Genomic DNA, 15479 nt, shown 5'->3' with positions numbered 1-15479 from the left:
CAATAATATTTGATTTTTTAGTACATTTTTATATTTGTGTCAGTGTCTTTGAGGTCGTACATTGATGGTGGGCAACCGATTGTTTACGCTTCTAGGCCTACATTGGTCTTAATGAATTTTTGCTTCAATGAAATTTAACATGCGCTGAAATACGAGTTTGTTATTTTTTCGTATTATATTCATATTTATAAGTTGATTTAAACATTTATAACAAAAAGTAGAAAGCAGTGTTGGCCTTGTGGTTTCAGCGTGCGACTCTCATACCAGAGGTCATAGCTTTGTTCCCCGGCTGTGCACCAATGGACATTCTGTCTAAATACGCAATTAGCATTCGCTCTAACGGTGAAGGAAAACATCGTGAGGTAACCAAAAAGTCTTCGGTGCATGTCGTGCACAGGAGGCTGATGACCTGCCTATTAGATTGACAAATTATCATAAAACTTATACAGAAATCTGAGGTCCAGATTTAAAAAGGTTTATCGTGGTTTGTTTTTAATTTTGCCGATTTTATTTATTTTAACTCATTTTAGTCTGTACTTGTGGGTTTGTATAATAATAAAAGACCCTATATATTAAGAAAGTACTAATACAAAATATTGTTAATATTGCAATATTTTTCCTACTCGTAACTTTAATTTAACAACCACGCATTTAACCATAGTAATAAGGATCTCATCTAATTGGTCATAATTTACTCAATATGAAATTGCTTGAATTAATCGTTAAATTATGCATGATTATAACTTCCGGCAATTGAAAGTGGTTAATTTGGCCACAATTGTGGCGAAGCAAGGTTTGCTACTATGGACAGTAAACTAAAAGTGATCGGTGAATCTGTTATATCATAAATGAGAAGGGATTTTGAAGAGCTTTCTATGGGAGAAATATATTAGAAGCGTCATAACTGCACTCAACAATATCTTAATTTATTGTTATTGATAAAGACTTGTTGTAAATGAGAAATTAATATATGGACATTTAAAAACGAAAAATACTGTAATTGCATTTCGAATCTACATATTTTGTCATGACTCTGAGGCTCCAAAAACTAATACAGACACAGCGCATGCTTATAACGACTCTCAGACACACTCTCAAATACAGACTGCATTTTCGCGCACACACCCGTACTCGCACTCACACATTCACACATATTTAATGTATTAAACGACTACTTTTACCGTACATATTGTTTTTAACCATGCACCATGAACCACCGAATAATTGTTATCTTGTTACCCACAACACAGGGACTAGCGATAGATGAATTTTTGTAACAGCCATATTGCATGAAATGAATGAAGTTTTAATTATTATTATTATTAAGATGTATTTATTAAGTTAATTAAAAAAATCTTATTAACTTATTGCATAATGAGGTTTACTTTTTTGATTTATTTTCCATAAACCATATTTGTTGTAACAAAATAACGTTTTAAAACTCATTCTTTTCCAACAATTGTACATTCGAGGACAAGGCCATATGTGCTTTTAAAGCTAACAAGGTGAACTTAATTGAAATTTTTTCTATCTGAAATAAATATTTAATTGAAATAGAAGAATGAATATAAACATTTGCTATTAAAATCATAAGAATTTTCTTTTCTTGAGTAGAACATATTTGGATTGTTCTAATAAATTAGCGATTAAAGCAGTATTATTTAAAAAGGTGATAATAAACACAATTGACACGTTATATGAAAACTTCGACAGGGTAAAAAGTAAGGGCGGGCAGGAGCATTTACCTGATGTTAAGTGATAACGCCCATGGACGTTCTCAATGCCAGAGGGCTGGCGGGATTGTTAACTATCGCCTACTTAAAAATAAACAGAGACGTTTATTTACAAAGTAAAATAGATATTACGCCGTTCTAAGACGGAAGATTGATTTAAATGATTTCTTTATACAGAACAGGGGTCAAACGGGCAGGAGGCTCACCTGATGTTAAGTGATACCGCCGCCCATAGACACTCTCAATGCCAGAGGGCTTACGAGTGCGTTGCCGGCCTTTTAAGAGTTGGTACGCTCTTTTTTTGAAGGATCCTAAGTCGAATTGTTTCGGAATAGGGGATCCACATAGTGGTGGTGCGCGGTAAAAACTGCCTTGACAAACGCTCAAACTTCATCGTATATACGGTATAGTTCCTTAGTTTATAAGGAATGTGCTGTTTCTGCAACCAAAAGGCAGGATCCTCGACCAATTTAACCACTAACTGGCTGGCCCGAAGGCTTCAGTGGTTTAGGTCGAGAAGTTCAATATCGTTAGCACATTTCAGGAAATGACGTCGTCGCAGTGATTTTTATGCGCAGATTGTAACGTCATTCCAAATTAAAATAAAATAAATAATACCGTTATTTGTCTTAATACACGTATTATGATGGATAAACTACAAACACCGCACAATCGAGCATATCAAACTGCAAATGTATATTCTATGTTAGTATCTTAGAATCCAATAATGCCCTCATTGCAAAACCTAGGAGTTCAGAAACATCTCTTTCAAATTCTTTGCGGTTTTAACTGATTAAACAGTACTGGTACAGTTTTTATAACAGCATTGTTAAGTTTCTATCGGCTATCTATCGGACCTAGTCCGATGTTTTGCTGGTAACAAATACTTTTTCATCAAATTTAAAGGGTTTTTAGGTCTCAGATTTCTGTATCTGTTTAATGCTCATTTATCAATCTATTATGCAAGTAGGTGATCAGGCTCCTGTGCTTGCCTTGAAGGCATGCCGATTTCCTCACGAAGTTTTTCTTCACCGTTCGAGCTTATGTTAAATTCGCACATTGGCACAGCCGACGATAAAACCTACGACCAACACTGTTCTGGAATTAATATAAACATAAAAATACATCGCAATTAAATCTTCTTTCATAATTGAAGGTGGTTTTAATCATCACAGATGTTGAATTTCTTTTGACGTTTATCGAAATACTTTTGAGTTGCGAAAGAATTGTTGCTAAAATGATATTCCTTTGTGCGGGGCGGGTATTTTAAGTATTCCGACAAGAAAAGTTTATGTTGCCGCAATTGAAGTTTTTCCAAAAGTTATCTGGAGTTTTTTGCTATTGTTGTTTCAAATAAATAATTCTATAGTATTGGAAGCTTTCGCGATTTAATAGTGTTCTCGACGTTTTCAGTTTATTAGGCCCAAATATTGTTGAAGTGTTATTTTTGTTTTGCTTATTGAAGTTATGAGTGATAATCCCAGGTGTGCACGTTTTCTACACACACTTTCACACGGTGAACATCTTCAGAAAATTATACTTTATTCTAATTCTGGGCTCAAAATCCAATTAAAATAAAGATTTACAGAAACGAAGTAATGTGCATGCAAGGATTACGGATAACACAAGATGCAAATTATTTCATGTTTATATATATTTGTTCTTTTGGGTTATGCAAGACAAAAGCGAGAATCATAATTCATGTATTTAGGCAAATACCTTAAAAAACTAATAATTGTCTTAGAAAATACTAGCCTAAAAAAGCAACAAAAAAGCTTAACCAACCCAAACAAATCGATCACCAAAATCACTAAGATAAAATTAACAGAATCTAATTCCTAACATAAGATGCAAATAATTTCATGTTTATGTATATCTGTTCCTTTGGGTTATGCAAGACAAAAGCGAGAATCCAGATGTCGCCTGATCGCATCTGACCAATCTAGAGAAGCTTTGTTCTGTTTGCATTTTATGGAGACCCGGCCTTTCTCAGCTCTTATCATATTGACACAGTTACGGTTAATCCTTCAATTCAACCCTCAATACTCAGTCTATATTGGGGATAAAAATAAATTTCATAGATTTTATGCAACGGTATAATTTGCCAAACTCAGTGTATTGTTTTTTAATCATCATTTTGTTTCTTCTTTATTATTTTATCTAAATCTAATGGCATCAGACAATTTTTTAATCATATGCAGCGGTGTTAGTATACTAACACCAAGGATTAACCCTAAATATTATATATATTTTAGAAATTAAAAATGAATAAACAATGTAATGCTCTAGTGTAACGCCTTATTGACAATGATTTGTACATATAATCACCGATAATAAATACTCATTTTAATTTATCGTAAAATTCCTTTTGTCCCCACGAAATTTCGCCTTCTATTCTTATTTATTTATTAACACTTCGTTGCATTTATATATTTGATTGATTGCAAAAGTTTATAGAGACGAAATTTATCATGTAAAATCACACTGTAAAAATTACCGGATGGTGATTAAACACGTACACTTAATTTACTTTGTAGACGCGCTAAAGGGCAAAGAGTCCAGATACAATAGACCCGACCTATTACAATTTCCTGCTATCCATATTCCTGTGTATATATAGCACTATATCTCTTCTCCTTCCTTGATCGCGTCCACAGATATTCCGCACAATAAATGTTTTTACAGTTTCATATAAATTACAAAGTACACGAAAATAATGTTTCTCGTATAGAAATAACTTAGATGTGGCCATTAAACAGTCGTAGCCCAGTGCTACAAAATAAGCTTATCGTTAGTGTTTTGAGCTTCTACGTGATTTTCTGGTACATGCACAGATTAATATCTAACAAATGTTTTCTACTACTAACATAATTTAGAAGCCAGACTTATTGCTGTGGAACTCCTAGGAAACATCGATATTTCCAAATCTGTTTGTAAAAACATAATGTATTTTCGTCAGGGTTCGCAGTAAATCTAGTTTCTCGTACTCTTATAATTATTGGGGTTGCTGTACTTTTTAAATATTGGTTGGTCATGCTTTCGAGTTCCGTAAAAACCGGTTTTTAAAGACCTGATAATTTGTGTTATATTTTTATAGGAGGGTACTTACTTTGTTGTAAGTGATACCGATGCCCATGGACACTCTCCGAGGGCACCCGAGTGGGTTGCCGGCCTTTTAAGAAATGTCACGCTCTTTTCTTGAATTAGTTCGACAACTCTTAATATCTCATTACCAAGATATGGAATGATTTTTTTTACTTTATATGCTATTTTTAATTACCTTATTAAGTCATTGTTATATAGGGCTGACGTCTTGGTGATACTTTAATCATAAACAATGTAATAGTGTATAAAAAAACTGAACGCATTAACTCTTATGTTAAGTATGATCAAGACACTTTTTAATTTTCATTCACAATTTATATGCCTGAAATATAATATTGATAAATGTTATCACTTTGCGAACTTACAAGAAGTTTGAGAATAACACATTCAATAGCTATTAAGCCTGACATTTATGATAAATTCACATACTACTATATGTACTTTATCTTCGTAAAATATCTTCATTTTGTGCCGTCGCTAATCAGGGAAAAATTTTGATTCATTATAATGATTAACTCATAATTCAATTTCCGTTTAGCCTACATTTTGGTGAATAAAATTGAAATTATGTATACGCTGATATTGCTCTTTTAATAACATTGAAAGGTACCCTTTGTATTAAATTATTTAATGGTCTAGAATTGCTGTCTCATTATTTTCACGCCGTTTTAAGCAAATTGCTTAAACTTGAGTCGTAAGCGCTGTTAAATCAATCTCTTTTATTAAACAGATCTTTTCACACAACCAATTTGTATGGTAATTTATTGGAATAAATTTATCGCTTTAGTGAACATGAAAGCGAACATAGATTCCATCAAGTTTTTTAGACACGGGTTGTTTTTACAGAAACAATGCAAGAATAATATTTTGCTCTGGAAATGAAACTATGGAAGCGTACAATAAGCTTAAGAAATAAGATAACCAAAGAATTCTGAAATTAATTATCAAATTTAATAAAATAGAAATCAGTGGCTACAACCTTTTTTAGGTCTGGGTGTCAGATTTCTGTATCTGTTTCTGTGGTGATCGTCTTCCTACGTCTGATATACGTCGACTTTTTTGGACTAAGGCAAGCCGGTTTCCTCAAGATGGTTTCCTTTACCGTTTGAGCGAATGGTCAATGCTGACAAAGAATGAAAGTCAATTAGTGGGATCTAACCTAAGACCTTAGGGATGAGAGTAGCTCGCTGAAGTTGCCATATTTAACTTTCGCTAGGTAAATGATAACATTGTGAGAAAGCCGGCTTGCCATAGACCCAAACGATGGCGTGTGTCAGACACCTACTTGCCTATAAAATGATCATGAAACAGATACAGACATCTGAGGCCCAGACCTAAAAGGGTAGCGCTATTTATTTATGTTTATAAAATCAATAAACACTGCTATGACGTAAACGGAAGTTTGGTGTCAAGTCTGAAGACATTTTGTTTTTCGTGCTCGTGCGGAAGGCATATCATCTCATTAGAAAATATGGGACACGGTGCAAAGCGCTCAGCGAAATGTGTTCCATTGCTCTTTGTATAGACATCTTTTGTTCTGTGATCTATCTGAGCAAGAAATATTTACATTCGCAATACTTATAGCCCTTAACAACGACTAATGTCAACACAACGCTGGGAAAAATGAGCTTCGAGATTTTTATTATTTTCTTATACATCGCGTGTGTAATGAAACTATTGTAGGTTCACACGATTGCTATAAATTGTTTATCTAATTCAGAGATGAATAAAGACAATTTGTCATACAAATACTTTATTTCGATTTCTGTGTGGACATATGACTTGAATAGAGTGTAACCCGTTTCATCGCATACATCGTTAAAATGAGTATTTTCATATTTATCTTGGGTTTGGGAGGAGATAGAAAAAATGAAGTAAGTCTGGTATTTTAATTAAAATAAAGTCCTAGAATGGTGTTGCTTTTAGAAAATAACTCATAAAAATGAACAATTTATTCTAAAAATTTCTAAAACTTTGTATTCAGATTTCATATTCTAACAATGATATATATAACTAAGAGAATGATAAATGTTATAGCTATTGAGTTCGATATTTAAATGGTTATTTAGTTTTATGAGATTTATTACTATAGACGTTAATGAGGAATTCAATTTCGTAACTATTCTTTAGATACACAATCACTTATATAAGATGAATTACAATTTAATAACTAAGTCAGTCTCTGAATAGAAAAAAATGTGTAGTTGACGAAGAATGGTTAGGATAGGGTGCTCATTAGCAGAGGACAATTACAAAAGACTTCTTCATACAGCAACATCTTGAAAATTGTACGAATTTCTCAAGTACTCAAACATGTGGTACTTTGTGAAACTAATTGTTGATAACGTAACTAGTAGTGGGTACTATTACTTTAACACACTTTTTATGAGGTGAAATTGATATTTTTATTGATAAATAGTAATAAACCAACCTTGGTTTATGCCATTTATGATTAAAAATAATATCGCTCCACGACTGTGGATTCGTTTAAAGGCCAACATCCGAACATAAAAATGTTGAATGACTGTTTCCAGAATCATCGTATGTCGAATTTGACATTATATATAATACCTCATCAATCAATATAATTTTTCATCAAGCCAGACATAACTACCTCTAATTAAGCCTCGACTTGTTTGAGCAACCCCCCATACATTTTTTTAATGTAACAGGGGAGGGGCTCACCTGATGTTAACTAATACCCGCGGTATTAGTCCTATGGACACTCACATCGCCAGAGGGTTAAGATTTGGTACGCTCTTTTCTTGAAGGACGTATAAGTCCAATTGGTTCGGAAATACTTTGCTGGGCAGCTCCACATACTGGTACTGCGCGACGTTGGTATTTTGTATTCTGCCTTGACGTCCAATGATGAAACAGTTTTTCCTTCCTACCTTAATTTACCTTTTTCTATATATTATGTATTCCATCTTTGGTAAAATCTTTTGTACAATTTATTGTTTTAGTTTAAGTAGAAGTACAGGATAAATAAATTAAAGTTATTTATGTTTTTGTCTCACATTGCGATCCTGACATTGTATTCATGTATTTATTTGCATTCCATAACGTTACAAAAGATGTTTATGAGGCTTAAAGCTAGGTACAATATTATGGACCCTGTTAGGGCACAGCAAAAGAAGGCATTACAAAACCTATATAACATAACTAATAGCAACAAAATAGCACATAAAACTTCACACTCCAGGCTAGTACCAATTACATAGAATAACATTTTTATTTTATTTAATTTTGAATATTTAGGGATTAATAATCATGAAATTAAGCATTGTTTTTATAATAGACGTGTCATATCGATTTCTGGGTCCTAGACATACTGGTTTCGTCACGATTCAACATTTACCGTACAAGCAAATCCTTACGTACAGAAATATCCAATGGTATCCCAGAATCTAAGGTTGTAATCCTCACCACTGGGAAACTGGGGATAAGTGAAAAAAATCTTCGAGTGTACTCTTCTCTTGTGTAAATGCAACTGTCACTTATTTAATAAAACAAAATTAATTGTGCTCAATGATTGTTGTAAATTCAATGTGAATGAGACTTTACCAGCGACGAAGCTCTCTGATACTCGAATCAATGAACGCTCTTTATAAAATTAAACCTCAATGTTCCAGCAGTGTCGGCATAGTAGCTTCAGCGTGCTTTATTCTTGAAGTCGTAGGTTCGATCCCCAGCTATGTACCAATGGACTTTCTGTCTATGTGCGCATTTAACACTCGCCCTTACGGTGGAGGAAAACATCGTGTGGAAAAGTAAAACGGTGTATGTCAGGAACAGAACGTTGATGCCCTACCTATTAGAAATGATCACGGAATAGATACAGAGATATGGGGACCAGACCAAAAAGGTTGTAGCGCCATTAGTATATATACACAGTCCATAAGTTCTGTTTCAAATGAAAATGCAATATTATTAATTTTATATAAATGTATACCTATTTATTCATTAAAGTCTCAGCAAAAAATATAAAAAAATATAATTTTCGAAATGGCCACCTTTGGCTTTTATATAGGTTTTAATCTGTTTGACCAAGTATCTACCTGTATGGGCTATATATGTACCCAACTTCCATCGTGTATATTAAGATTTCAAACCACATAGGAATAATGAAGTAACTATATCTAAATTGAGATTCTTCGTTATATTGGAAGATTTTTTTGGGGTGTGCCAATTCCAGTCAATTATTTACAGAGTACGCTAATGTTACATCGACCATTCCATAATCAAACTATAGACGATGCTTCTTTATTATAGAAAATTTTTTTGAGGTTCGAAAGTATGTAACCAAACCAAAATTCCTTACTTACTTAAAAATTCTTAGAACCGAACTTTTGAATTATACAAGGTTCTTTAAATGTCTGATGAGTAATTTATTAAAATAATACCGGCTTGAAGTTTTATCAAGAGTCCAAATAAAAAATTCAACAACTAATTCAGGTGAGCAAAAATTATTTTAGTTCTCCGCTTTCATTACGGTAATGGTCAGAAGAGCTTTTCATAGTGACTAGTGTTTTTAAATCTATTTTTATTAAACCATATTGAAAATTTTGTGAGATTATGGGGATTATGAGTTCATGTAGCGGAAGACAGTTAATACAATCGTCGTTTGTATCTTGGAGTAAAAAATAGAAGGATGCTGAGATTTCAGGTTTATAGTTAACTCAATCTCAAAATAACTTTATTCATTTAGGTAACCCAGTACACTTATGAACGTCAACAGAAAAGATGTAAAATTAATTCTAAATTAACATTTACTACCAGTTCGTAGTCAAGGGCGTAGAGCGGGCAATAAGAACTGACAAGAAACTCTCCGCCACTCAAAAAATCGTTGTTAAAAAAGTTTTAGCGAAATTATCTAATTTCATATATAGTGCTTTATCTTCTGGTTTAATTATGGTTCGTTATAATACCGTTCTGCAGTCTTCAGTAAGCTTTGAAGCCGATAGTTCACTTAGTAAAAATATTTTCGCGATTCAAATAGAGTAGATATAAATAGAATTTGATGGATGGACTTTCATATGTGGTCTTCTATATTGGATACATATAAAGACTATCTAATACCAGCAATAATTTGGTACATGTTATATTGGAGATAAAAATTACAGATATTTATCAAATTACAGATATAGTAAATACGCACCGTGGTCAACGTGTACAACAGCTAAGACAGTTTAAAATATGTGTAATATAAAATATATTTCAAGCGTAAACCATCGTTTCGTAGATTCTTTTAGATCTATGGGCGTCTTTTCTTATTTTTTAAATATCTTCTTATTACGATTTAGAGGTAGAATTAAAGTACAAAAACCCTGTCATTTGACAAGAATATTTTTGATTTTTTTGTACGAACGGGCAGGGTGCTCACCTGATGTTAAGTGATACCGCCGCCCGTGAACACTCAAATTCCCAGAAAACTCGCAAGTGCGTTATCGGCTTATTAAGAATTGGTACGCTCTTTCCAAAGATTTTGAAGATTTTGTTACATATATATTATTAATCTATGTAATCTGTTTTGGCTTTCTGTATTGTCTGTGTTTTGTTTTATAATATGTATATTAGCTGTAAGTGTACTTATAATGAAATAAATAAATTAGATGAACGTGTTTAATGAATCAATGGCGCTACAACCTTCGAAGGGTGAAGGAAAACATCGTGAGGAAACCGGCTTGCCTTTAGACCTAAAAAAAAGTCGACGGCGTGCGTCAGGCACAGAAGGCTCATTAATCACTTACCTATTCGATTAACAAATGATCATGAAACTCATACAGAAAGCTGCCCAGAACGTGTTTAATATCTGCTGCAAAACTAAAGTCTAAACGATGTTACCTAAAATACGGATGTAAATGCCCACAGTATGATGAAAATAGTTTAGTGATTAAACAGATTAATGTCAGTATAATTATACGCTAAACCTTAAATATGCGTGATGCTGATAAAACTATTATAATCTATTGAAATAAAATCCATAATTATTGATAAACACTAATACGTAGATCAATTTAACTTTCACACTATAAATAATTAAGCTTTAAACGACGGTTGTTCAACCAATTTTGCTGATAAGCCGAAATTGTTATCCGCAGTACATTATAGTAATAATTAATGTGTAACATAAACACAATTGGGAAATTATTGGCACATTGTTTTCAGCGAAGTTTTATAAATCAATTTTCATTTTAATATATATTTTTTATCTTTCTTTGTTTCATTAATTTTATATTGGTTTCTCGGTAATTTGTGTGTATGAACTTCTTTGATATGTAATTATGGTTTTAATTGCAAAACATATTTTTAAGCAGTATTGTCTTTTATTAACTTTATTTTTACACATTACAGAAAACACATAAACTTATAATTATTTTTCATAATTTTATTTTTTTCCCGACGTTTCGCGTGATTTTATAAGTTTATAAATATACATAGCTTCAATCCGGTAAAAAGTGTTTTTTTTTAATATTTAAAAGTGAAATCCTTCATTTAAATATTATTTAATTGAAAATAACCTCTTAAACTCATTCCACTAATCAATGATTTATTATTAACTCTCATTATTTTATTAATAAGTCTATTTTTAGTGATAGAATTACAGAAACAATTTTTTCTTATTTAATTTTTATATTTTATTTCCAATATAATATATTTGTATTAAGCACGCGATATACTTTGCCTAAAACGATAAATATGTGTTAAAACTATCAAAATATTCATCCAAACGAAGACGCAAACATAATTTTAAAAAGGTTGATACACTCAATTCCCATGTTACTTGTGATACTCGAAACTAAAGCTAGAAGAAGCTTTCCAATTAACGAAGGCAATATATGTTAAAAGACATAGCCAAGTAGGTAACTTATATACCAGAATTTTTGTTTAGAAAATAAGTGTGTATCCCATCTTAAAATTTTGCGATTGATACTTAATTCAAACTTTATGTAAACGTATTTGAAAAAATTGACCTTGGACGTGTGGTGTCTTTCTTAAAATAAAGCAACATTTTTATTTTCCAACAAATTACTATTTTGCTATCTTTTGTTGTATAATGAAACAGTGAAAGATTATACTTCACAAGTCGGGTGGCGAAAGTGACACGTCACAATAAATGAATGTTAGGCCGCATTCTTTTCTACGTTGATTAAACTTTTTTGCACTAAAAATAAAAGAATACTCACTCAAATATAACACTAACAAAACACCGCACACCAAAAGTTCATTAAAGTCTATAAAAGTTTTTAGTTTTGAATTGGGTTCCCAAAGTTGACTAGTGCTTAATTGAATTCCCGCTAATTTATGTCATTGGCTTTTGACAGCCGATTGACAGAAACTCTGGAGACGCGCCCGATCCGTTCGGCTCACTCAGTCTCTGAAACAGCACTGAATTTCGCCCGTCTCGCACCGCGGTCACCCCCGTCCACAGTTTACAAACATGACACTTATACTGAAATTACACATTTAACTTTAATGTTCAGTCTTTAATTATAAGACCACAACTGTACCGTACATATCTATCACACAGTAATAAAAAAATACTTTTAATGACTCCTACATACAAGAGTGCGGATTTTTAATGTAGAATAAATTTATAGCGATTCTATTTGTATTATTTGCCGTACTTACAGGACATATTTCTGATAGTAGGCTCAGATATTACGAGTAGTATCAAAATAATAAAACTCAAACGCTGATTCCTTCGTTTTGTATTAATGGAAATATTCCAAAGACAAATGTTGATAAATAGACAACTGTATATGCTATTCTCTGTTGCTTTGCTGTCGGCCCCGGACCGGCAAACTCCGCTCGGCGTAGCCAACTAAGCCGAGGCTTTCCTAGATTTTGTGGCCTTAGTGAACATTAATTATCCCTAACTTACTCTGATTAAACCTTGAGGAATTATCCGGATTGACAAAATTAACTTTTAACTCAAATTTATGACATTTGGGCGACGAGTGTGCTCCACCCCGAATAACTTCTGAGTGGACTACTTGTTTAATCTTAATTGTTAATTTCTAGGTTTTAATGGTATCACGGTGGTATTTCTTAGACATAGTATATAAATATATTGGATTATTATTCATTAAGGTCTAATTTAGAACTAACTAAGAATACAGCAGACTATTTCCATAAAGCTTTGATTATTCGCAGCTAATACTAAACTGATGTCTTAGTTACATAGGAGCTTAAAGAAAACCGTAATAACTAGCTATTTTTTTATAAACTTTATTACATTACATTGAAATTACCTATAAACATTTACGTCGAAGGAGAATTCTATACTCATATCATCCATGAATCCCGACTAAGATTGAACCAGACATTTTATAAATTTGGTTTTAATAAGAAACACTCCTGTAGTGCAGTCAAAGAAATATTAAAATTCATCTTTATGTATAAGGAATTTTGGTAATATATAAAGACACAGGCAACTATGCCCAGTTGAAGACGAGACTGTTTGGTTTGTATACAAATATATGAAACAAGAGCCGTGTTGGCCTAGTGGTTTCAGTTTGCAACTCTCATTCTTGAGATCGTAGGTTCGATCCCCGGTTGTGCATCAGGGCACTGATGTGCGCATTTAACTTTCGCTCAAACGGTGAAGGAAAACATCGTGAGGAAACCGGCTTGCATTGGACCCAAAAAGTCGACGGCGTGTTTTAGGCACAGGATGCTGATTTACTTGCCTATTAGATTAACAAATAATCATGAAACGAAATCTGCGGCCTAGACCTAAAAAGTTTGCAGCGCCACGTATCAATGTATTTTTATATAAAACAAAAGAACTGTGTATCTAAAAATCTGTCCAAAAAAGTAAATTAATTAACAGTTACTGGCAGTTCTGACAACATCTTTCTATTAAAAATGATTCTTGTCCTGCAGATAATAGCTAAACCAACTTCATGTAAATAACATAAGTTTATTTTTAAATGTCTTCTAATTTACACCTTTATTTCACTGATTAATCATCCTCTTTAGGTATTCCGTTGGGTGCCACAAATAACCCAAAGGCTTAATTAAACAGTCATTATTTAACTTGTTTTGGTTATTATTTACATTTAGAGGTTATTTGGTTATATAAATACCATCTATAATATAATATAATGACTATATTATCTGTATTCTCTGAGTCTGTAATTTACTTAAAACAATAAATACTAAGAAAATCTTTAAAATCGAATTCACTTTTCACAAATGAGTAGTTTTTTTATTCAAATTCGTTGTATTTAAAATAGCTCACAACTATGATAACTCAAAAATTCGCTTTAACAAAATTATTGCCAGTAGTCACCCCTAATGAGAATACGTCGAAATACCTAACAACATACATATCGTTTTAATAGTATACGTGTAGTAAAGTAAAAAAACAATTGAAAATATGTCAGCTGTCAAAAACTACATGGTACTACTACATCTACCACAACTACATCGCTGTCTTTGTTTCTTGAAGGCACTTTTCGGAAATGGAAGTCGTATTAATACAAAAAGTCTTGTAGCTCAGTGGTTATGTAAAACATTTTTAGCACACGATGTATGTAATATGTATAGCTATGTAGTGTGGACTTCGTACTAAGACGCCCATTTGGTCCGTTGTGCATTAGGCTAATTAAGCCAGCCAAGCTCCTTAGAAGCTCAGAAGTTTCATGCGGACTTCGCAGGCGTTAGTGACATTGGGATGCGACAGCCACACATTTAAGACACATGATGTATCCGGCTAACCTTTCACAGATATAAACATGCATATCATTATCACTATCAAAGGTTATACAGCCCCTTGTGGGCCTTAGCCTCCTCAGGTACACTTCGCCATCGCAATCTATCCAGTGCCTCCCGCGTCCAATTTCAAACCCCTATTGTTTCGAGGTCCTTCAACACACTGCATCCGAACAACGCTGCCTCGGTCTACCGGGTTTTCTCTTGCCACCGGGTTGTGAGTTCAGTAAGGACCTTGGGGTTATGTCGTTCGCGATTCGGTGCACATGTTCCAGCCACTTGAGCCTGTTGTTTATGAATTGGACTATGTTGGCGTCCTCTCATGTTATAAAGTTCTTCATTGTAGCGAATACGCCAAACACCACCGTCGCAAATAGGACCAAAGGCTCTTCGAAGTGTTTATTGTAGTTTTAATAGTACATTTTTTTTGGCATATACATAATTAATAAATATATAATAAACAATTTTTAAATTAATCACAACAACTTAGGTAAGGTTCTCTGTATATTTTTTAATAAGAAGTGATTATAAAAGAGCCGTCTAAGTGATTTTCCTTTCATTTCCATTTATTAAATAACGAAATAAGATCGTAAAATGTTTTTTACCCAAAATGTTTGCTTGTTAACTTGGTTCTATATCGCACACATCAACAATAAATAATAAACGTAGGGTATAATAAAATATATGAATTTTGTTATCTAGTTGTTTATTGGTTAGATAAAGCCTCGTCCTCAAAGGCATCCGACTCATATCTGCGACGGTTTCAATAATAATTTTTCGTTACATAGTTCATTCCAGTTAGCGTGGGTCTAAGCCCCGACCTTTGTTCTACTGAAACTTGGGCTTGACTGAAAATTCGACGTGCGTCCAGTCATGTCAAAGTCTGCCCACTGAAGAATTTCCGAACCAATTCGACTT

At 33.0% G+C, this 15479-nt stretch overlaps 1 protein-coding gene across 1 annotated transcript in view; it reads right to left on the bottom strand.

The window, feature by feature from the left end:
* The window catches only part of LOC123707741, a 51984-nt gene extending 39778 nt beyond the window's left edge, over positions 1 to 12206 (bottom strand). Inside the window, exon 1 of the mRNA XM_045658061.1 lies at positions 12029 to 12206. The gene's annotated coding sequence lies outside the window, so the exon portion shown is untranslated. The remainder of the gene's footprint in view (positions 1 to 12028) is intronic.
* Between the last annotated feature and the right edge of the window lie 3273 nt (positions 12207 to 15479).

Source organism: Pieris brassicae, chromosome 3 (assembly GCF_905147105.1).
Source record: "Pieris brassicae chromosome 3, ilPieBrab1.1, whole genome shotgun sequence".
Lineage (NCBI taxonomy): Eukaryota > Metazoa > Arthropoda > Insecta > Lepidoptera > Pieridae > Pieris > Pieris brassicae.
Note: the sequence above shows the minus strand (reverse complement) of the source record. Positions and strands in the feature narration are given on the sequence as shown.